This window comes from Pan troglodytes, chromosome 16, assembly GCF_028858775.2.
Source record: "Pan troglodytes isolate AG18354 chromosome 16, NHGRI_mPanTro3-v2.0_pri, whole genome shotgun sequence".
Classification (NCBI taxonomy): domain Eukaryota; kingdom Metazoa; phylum Chordata; class Mammalia; order Primates; family Hominidae; genus Pan; species Pan troglodytes.
Genome location: NC_072414.2, coordinates 85,615,154 through 85,624,386, shown reverse-complemented (window position 1 = coordinate 85,624,386; position 9,233 = coordinate 85,615,154).

Below are 9,233 nucleotides of genomic sequence, written 5' to 3'. Positions count from 1 at the left end.
GGACTGAGACTACATCCTTTTGTTCTGCAACAGGTCAGACATTTGACAACCAAGCATCTTTTCCCTCATGTCCTACACCCCACCATTCAAGCCCTTGTCCTGTTGCTGCTTAGAGCAGCAATTCTCAACCACAGCTGCAAATGAGAATCACCTGGAGAACTTTTACAATCCCTGCTGCTTAGGGCACACCCTAGGACAATTAAATCAGCATCTGTTGGAGTAGAACCAGGCATCTATTTTTTAAAAGCCTCCCAGATGATTCCCATATATAGCCAAGGTGGAAACCATTGGCTTAGAGCAGCAACAGTGATTAACTATTAATGTAAAATAACCATCACTGAGTTGACTCTAATTTGGAGGGACTGTCACTTTTTTAACCTTGAAGATTTAACACATATGCCTCAATATTAGGGTCATGAGTACATTGGCCTGTCAATACTTTGGAAATTAGTCATTAAGTCAATAGTTTAAACTGAAATTAGACATAGAAACACTTTTTTTCTAGTACCTATATGTCTGGTTTTTTATCTCTGCATATATTCCTTTTTGGCAGGTTAGAATTAATGAAACAAGGCAGTCTCCATTTGCAGGAGTTTACATCACATGAAAAGGATCTCAGATTTAAAATCAACCATAATACTTAAAACTAATGGTTTACTGCTGTTAGCAGCTGGTAGGCCTCTCTGAAGCTGGCATGAGTAATCTCTAATCATTCCCATCAATAACCTTCCCTGTGGTGTTGTCCCTGGGGGTGCTGTCACCATTTGGAAAGATCACCCATCTATTTGAATGGTTGGCATGCATGGAACCACTTGCTAACATATGAAAGAAATAAAGGAATTAGTTTACAGCTGAAGCGCAGACTCACAAAACGTTAGCTTTGAGAACAGCTACTTAGGCATTGCACTAAAGCCCACTGAATATTCCTGGGACCTTCCATAAAGTCAACCTTATGAGCATGTTTTGTTTGTATTATCTAGCAACAACCTAAAACAAAGACAAAGAAACCTCAGCCCCTTGTAACTACAAGTGTATCTGATTTGAGCTTGAGTCTGATTCAGAGTATTTGAAAACGTTTTTCTTAAGGATTTTTTTAAACCAATGGGATTTAAATGGGAAACAAACATAGTAGTGTTTGTCTTCCTCTATGAAGAGGAAAAGCGTGACTATTTTGTAATGAGGATAATATTTTGAAAACTATTCAACTATTGCATTTAATGGGAGCACATCCCTAGTCTCTGGCTGCCCCTTGGTTTCATGTGAACTAGTCTGAAGCACTCAAATTGTTCACCTATAAAGGAGAGAACATGAGGCCTCCACCCTGAGGAAAAAGAGCATCTCTCAATAGACTGGAAGAAACAGGTAGAGAATCTGACCCTGCTGATCACTGAATGTATAAAAAAGAGAGACACCCTCTCTTCTTCCTCCACCATTGTGGTGTGTGCTTGACTCCGCTTCTCGCCATGTCTTCTCACAAGACTTTCTGGATTAAGAGATTCCTGGCCAAGAAACAAGCAAAATCATCCCATTCCCCAGTGGATTCGGACAAAAACTGGTAATAAAATCAGGTACAACTCCAGAAGGAGACTTGAGAGAAGAACCAAGCTGGGTCTATAAGGAACTGCACTGAAATGACACATATTTATGCTATCTGAAGTTCACAATCACGTTACCATGCCAAGCTGAAAATACCACTATCTGAAGAGTTGGACATGTTTTATTGGGAGTATATTTTTCAGTCTGAATCTGTTATGAATATGTTGGTTAGCTGGGTTCAGTAATAAGTATGAGACCTTTCATTTAAAAAAATACAGATGAGGTAAAGAAAGGGGTCTCATGTCCTCATGGGTGTCTCTGGGCCAAAATCCTGGGAAGGGGTGGGGACTAGAAAGGGTCTGAGTATTCTAGTCATAGTACTTCCTTCAGAGTCTCATAGTCACTGTCCATTCCAGGGTCCAATTAGCCCTGTGAATTGTGGATGACAGCGGGACAGTGCCAAGTGACTATGAAAAATCTTGGCCTTCATATGTTTTGGCTGATGTGAGTGGTTAGTTTGTGTAATAGAAGCCACATTGCTGATACTGGTTCATCAGAGCTGTATGTTGTGTGAGTCTCTATAGCCACTACAGTATATTAAATCCAGAGCATGGGGGCAGGACAAATATAATGTAATATAATATAACATAAAGCAGTCCTGGCCCCTCTTCCACATGGGATGTGCACAGCAGCAGACGACAGAAGAATATCGTGATGGGGCAGATAAGGGACAACATATTGGAAACTAGCAGGCCCAGAAGACAGCACGGGGCCCCATGCACTGGAGCAAGGACATCCTTCTCATCATTCCCAGGAGGTCAAGTGAGCCCCATCATGCACCCTCAGGTCGTCATTGGTAGAGCAATGGAAAGAGGAGGAAGTGTAAAAGGCTGAGTAATTATCTGAAGGGAGACTCTGTTAATGACACGGTTTAACCAGAAGAAGTTGGAATACATTGACTAAGTTAGTGCTTCTCACCACCACTGCCCCTCCCTCTGCCCCAAACCCACCCCAGTCAGGACTCAGAGGAACATGAGAAAAGTTAGATCAGTTATACAGAAACGAAAACTACATCTTCAACAGAATCAGCAGAAAATGAATTCTGTTTCTCACTATGTGACTGTGGGCAAGTCATGCATGTATTTACTCACAGATACCCTGTACTTGGTATCATAGCAGGCGCTGGCAATACAGTGAAAAGTGTCTTTAGATAGGCCATCTGCTGTCCCCACTTCCCTCGATCTCTCTCTCCTCTTTCAAAACCTAGGGCCTGGACTCAATATTTCTTAAATCTTTTCTCTACCTCAAAAGCAGTTTTGTTTGTTTGTTTTTAACTTTTAAAAAAGGTATACTTTGGGAGGCCAAGGCGGGTGGATCACAAGGTCAAGAGATAGAGGCCATCCTGGCCAACATGGTGAAACCCTGTCTCTACTAAAAATACAAAAATTAGCTGGGCGTGGTGGCACATGCCTGTAGTCCCAGCTACTTGGGAGGCTGAGGCAGGAGAATCGCTTGAACCCGGGAGGTGGAGGTTGCAGTGAGCCGAGATCGGGCCACTGCACTCTAGCCTGGGTGACAGAGCGAGATTCCATCTCAAAAAAAAAAGTATAAAATACATTTCACTCTTGAGGATTAAAGAGTGGATAATTATAGTTAAGACTACAGGTGTTCTGGTGAGTTTACTTTTTCTTCCCAAAAAAATCAAAAGTTTTTGAAATAAGCTCCCCTAGTATATATTAACCTCAATATTAGCATTTCCATCTCCCCAGTGTCACTTTCCTTGTCATATATCTGGGGGAAGGGAATCATCTCACTTTTTCCTCCTGCTCTGCTGGCTGCCTGTTTCACATGGTGGGCTTCTCTGCACCTTTACCTCAGTCTCACCCATGAACTGTCACTCATGTTTCTCAGGGTCCTTGTTCCTTAGATGCTTTCTACTATCCCAAAGATCCTAAGTACCACTTACCCAAAAACGTGTGCAGTTTATATAATTTATTGCAAGACTTGAATAACTGAAAAGATTGGAGGGAGGACACTTAAGCATTTGATTAGACACCTGCTTACATTCACCCCCCGCCCCATTACGATGAGCATTGCTTCTCTGTCGTGAAATCTACCTCATGCTCCCACTGCCAGAGAATCATGATGCTCAAAGTTTACCTGTGAGATCTCTTACCCTCTTTAGAAAAGTTTTAGCCCCTATCCAGAGAGGCTTTTTTTAAAAGATTCATTTTACTCTCCCAATCGGGGAATCTGGGACACTAAAATGCTCCCAAAATACATCTCCCCAATTGTGAATTATTCAGTGTGTTGTAATAAAATGTGCAAAAGGTTGGCCAAGAATAATACAAAGCACTTCAAGTCCAGCGGCACCTCCTAGGAAAATGTTTATGTTCTAGGGTTAAGCTTTCTACACCACTGTAATGTGGACATATATAGCCTTCCCTTCTTTTTCAGGAACTTTGTCAGATCGAAGACTTGTACTTCCATGGTAGCAACAAGAAACAACAGGATGGGGAAAAAATATCAGTTATGTATAGTGCTATTAAAGAGTGGGGATTAAAGGAAGTCTTAATAAATTTCAGAGGATGACTTCTTCTTAGGCAAGAGACACACACATGGCAGTTTCAGTACCCGGGGGCAATAGTCTGATGTTCCCTAACAAAAATTTAACCTACCCAAATGCCCATTAGCAGGAGAATGCTTAAACACATCATGGTAAAATCATACCACGGAATATTATTCCATAATACAAAACAAAGTACTGATGCATGCGATGTTACAGATTAATCTCAAAACCATTATGCTGGGTGAAAGAAGTCAGACGTAAGAGTGCATGCTGTAAAATTCCATTCTTTCTGAAATCGAGGAATAGATGAGTCTCCTTTATGTTGATAGAAATAAGAAGAGTAGTTGCCTATGTAACAGGGATGGACTGGAAGGAGGCGTGAGGGAACTTTCTCAGTTGATAGAATTGTTTCATATCTTGTTTGAGGTGTCATTGACACATGTATGCATTTGTCAAAGTGTCAAATCACAATAATGTGCATATCACTCTATACATAAATATATTGGATGTTTATTGTGCATTTCACTGTAAGTAAATTATACCTCAATTTCAAAGAATATATTTCAAAAATCATAACTTTTCCTTAGATATACAATGTCCTCTAAATTGATTTTAAAAACATATTCTAGGTTGGGTGCGGTGGCTCATGCATGAAATCCCAGCACTTCGGGAGCTCCGAGGTGGGTGGATCACGAGGTCAGGAGTTCGAGACCAGCCTGACCAACATGGTGAAACCCCGTCTTTACTAAAAATACAAAAATTAGCTAGGCGTAGTGGCACGCGCCTGTAATCCCAGCTACTCAGGAGGCTGAGGCAGGAGAATCTCTTGAACCTGGGAGGCAGAGGTTGCAGTAATCCAAGATTGCACCACTGCACCCCAGCATGGGTGACAGAGCAAGACTCCATCTCAAAAAAGTAAAAAACAAAAAAAACCCTATTCTTCATAACACTTTGCAGTGTCGTGAGAGGCCCATGATAAGCACTTAGCAGATGCATTTGAACACACAGAATCTGTAGCCTTTCTGGTCTGACATCTATGGTGGCATTTCTGACCCCATGTCCTTATTCAGTGAACCCGTCTGATGGGGCCAGTGGGGGCAGTTCAAGGAGCACAGATGGGAAAAAGGCTACTGTCTGAGATGAAGCATGTCACTTATATGCAATACTATCTGCTGGCACATCCCTAGGTGTACACATTTGTTCATAATGGTAATCAAGGCTTAACAGGTGGAAGATTTTTACTACTCTTAAAACTCAGCTAAGAGTTAACTTTCCAAAATCCCAGCTTCCTGATCAGAGAGGCAAAGTCATCATAAGCTCAGATAAACCAACAGCCCATGGACACGCCCTTGTTCTATAAAAACTCTAAATCTGATACAAATAATGAAACTGGATAGAGACATAAAGGTTAGTTGTTTCTGGATCAGCAAAACTAGACTCTGATTTCTTTTCTGCTGTAGCTTTCTGGAGGTGAGACCCGGGAACACCAGGCAGAAAAAGCAGGAAGATCATTCTTCAGGGAGCTTGTGTGCCTGCCTGAAAAGCTGGCTAGGCATTCGTCAATTAACAGGTACACTATTTCCTCTGTGAAAAGTAGCCCATAAATGCAATAAATCTTTTCTTAATGCAGTGACAAAGGGTTGAGAATGAACTTCAGTTTTCAGTCTCTGAAACAAAAGTTCAGGGAATTCCATGTGGTCTAAGGGGAAGGAGTAGCGGTCAGGCAGGAGGTGAGGAGACATCTGTTGGGAATGTTTTTTCTCACTTGTCTTGAGAGATTTTCCAGAAGTTAGTCTTTGTCTCATGCCCTGAACATCCAAATGCACAAGTATAAACTGGAAATGCTGCAGCCTTCGTGCTAAGCTTGAGACTAACATCAGTACAGGGAGGAAGATGCCATCCAGAGAAGCACAGAGAAACAGGCCAAGACCATTAGATTAGGTCTAACTTAGAGGCCACTCTTCCGACTCTCCAATCTTGTGAGCCAAAAACAGTCATTATTGTTTATGCAAATCTCAGCTTTTTTCTTCTTAGGTGCCAAAGAATCCCACCTCATATTGTACTGACTAAGTATTTGTTGAAATCACATATGGTATTTTCCTGAAAATTCAGATACCTTTTGGAAAAGATTGATTATAATTGTTACATATGCTCTAAAGATGCTCTCCTCTATATTCTGTGAAAAGGTATTTTTAAGTCAACATATGGAACAATAATAACCTTGTGTTCAGAGTGAGCATGAGAAAGAATGTGAGGATTACTTCCTAAGTAGCTTATATTGTATAAGACTTTGCTAATGAGTTTGCCAGAATTACCTAAAACTATGTTAGTGATATCTAATCTGTAATTACAGTGTTCTTGGAGAGCCCTTGCGTGTCATACAAACTGGTCACTCACTGACTAGAATCATATGGTCTCTTTTTGAGCAACGGTTCTTCTTACAAATCCTACAGGATGAAGATAGCAGTGGGGATCAGGAAAACCCATCACCTTGGTGCATATGGAAGCTATCGCAGGCACCTCAACTGCAGTGCCTGTTTTTCACAGCATGAGTTCACTTCCCTTAATCATACTTTATGCTCTCCAAAAATAATGCGGAGGAAGCATACATTATGTACTTAAAGATACACCATCTGTTTTCTTTCTCTGCCAAGAGAGGAATTCCTTACTAAAATGAAAGCCTCGGGTCATCATAGGAAGCAGAAAGCTAAGATGAATGCCTTTTCTTTTTTTCACCACAAACATAAGTATAAACTCTTTCCCATGGCCGTTCAATAAAACAGGTGAATATGCTTAACTTTCACACACAGGCCATTAACTAAAAGCAAACTCAAACAGCCTAAGATTCCATAACACAAAGGTCGTGCTTCTGACTGAACAACAGGAACAAAAACTGGAATTTTGAAATTACTGCTAATAGATTATGAAGTCCTCTAGGGCAAAAAGTAAGTCTTATTAATCTTTTTATCTCCCAAGCGTAGCTCTACCAGGCATGGAGCAGGTACAGTAAATGCTCAGCAAATGTATAAAAATACAAAGAACTACTTCTTTGGTGAAATAATATATTAGGCCAGTGATTTCAACCACTGCACATTAAAATCATCTAAGTCACTGCTAAACTATAAAGGTGGCTAAGATTATTCCCAGACCAATTACATCAGAACACAATCTGCACAGGTGAGTCTTACAAGGTAGCCATCTTTATATTTAGCCTATATGAAGGAAATTTTCTAAAAAACTAGGTTCATGGGTCCATGTGCAGGTTTGTCATATAGGAAAATTATGTGTCACAGGAGTTTGACATACAGATTACTTCACCACCCAGGTAACCAGCATAGTACTTAAGAGGTAGACTTTTGATCCTTTCCCTCTTTACCCTCTATCCTCAAGTGGGCCTCAGTGTCTGTTGTTCCCCTCTTTGTGTTCATGCGTTCTTATCATTTAGCTCCCACTTCTAAGTGAGAACATGCAGTATTTGGTTTTCTGTTCCTGCATTAGTTCATTTAGGATTATACCCTCCAGCTCCATCTACATTCCTACCAAGGATATGATCTCATTATTTTTTATGGCTATATAATATTCCATAGTATATACATACCACATTTTCCTTATCCAGTCTACCATTAATGGGCATTTAGGTTGATTCTATAGCTTTGCTACTGTGAATAGTGCTGTAATGAACATTTGCTTGCATGTGTCTTTATGGTGGAAAGATTTAAATTCCTTTTGGTATGTACCCAGCAATGGGATTGCTGGGTTGAATGTTATTTCTGCTTCTAGATCTTTGAGGAATCACCACACTGTCTTCCATAATGGTTGAACTAATTTATATTCCCACCAGCATAGTTTAAGCATTCCCTTTTCTTCACAACCTCACCAGCATCTGTTATTTTTCGACTTTTTAATAATAGCCTTCCCCCCATCAACGGGTGTGAGATGGTGTCTCATTGTGGTTTTGATTTCCATTTCTCTAATGATTAGTGATGAGAGTTTTTTCATATGCTTGTTGGCTGTAGGTATGTCTTCTTTTACAAGTGTCTGTTCATGCCCTTTGCCCACTTTTAATGGGGTTGTTTTTTACTTGTAAATTTGTTTAAGTTCCTTATAGATTCTGGATATTAGACCTTTGTTAGATACACAGTTCACAAATATGTTGTCCCATTCCATGGGCTCTTTTCTCTGTTGATAGTTTCTTTTGCTGTGCAGAGGCTTTTTGGTTTAATCAGGCCCCATTTATCAATTTTTGTTTTTGTGGCAAATTTTGTTTTGTTTTGTTGCAATTGCAGTTGGCATCTTTGTCATATATTCTTTTCCAAGTCCTCTGCACGGAGAGATATTTCCTGGGTTATCTTCTGGAGTTTTTGTAGTTTTATGTTTTACATGTAAGTCTTTAATCTGTCTTCAGTTGATTTTTTTATGTGGTGTAAGGAAGGGGTGCAGTTTCAATCCTCTGCATATGGCTAGCCAGTTATCCCAGCACCATTTGTTGAATAGGGAGTACTTTCCCCATTGTTGGTTTTGTTGACTTTGTTGAAGATCAGATGGTTGTAGATGTGTGGCTCTATTTCTGGGCTTTCTATTCTTTTCCCTTGGTCTATATGTCTGTTTTTGTACCAGCATCATGCTGTTTTAGTTTCTGTAGTCCTGTAATATAGTTCAAAGTCAGGTAACATGATGCCTCCAGCTTTGTTCTTTTTGCTTAGGATTGCCTTGGCTATTTGAGCTCTTTTTGATTCCATATGAGTTTTTAAATAGTTTTTTTCTAATTCTGTGAAGAATGTCATTGGTAGTAGGATAGGAATAGCATTAAATCTGTAAATTGCTTTGGGCAGTATGTCATTTAAAAAATATTGTTTCTTCGTATTCATGAGCATGGAATGTTTTTCCATTTGTTTGTGTTTTCTCCAATTTCTTTGAATAGTGTTTTGTATTTCTCATTGTAGAGGTCTTTTACCTCCCTGATTGGCTGTATTCCTAGGTATTAACCCTTCTTCTATCATAAATGGGATTGCATTCTTGATTGGGCTCTCTGCTTAACTGTAGTTGATGTGTAGAAATGCTACTGGTTTTCATGCATTGATTTTACGTCCTGACGCTTTGCTGAAGTAGTTTATCAGATCTAGGAGCT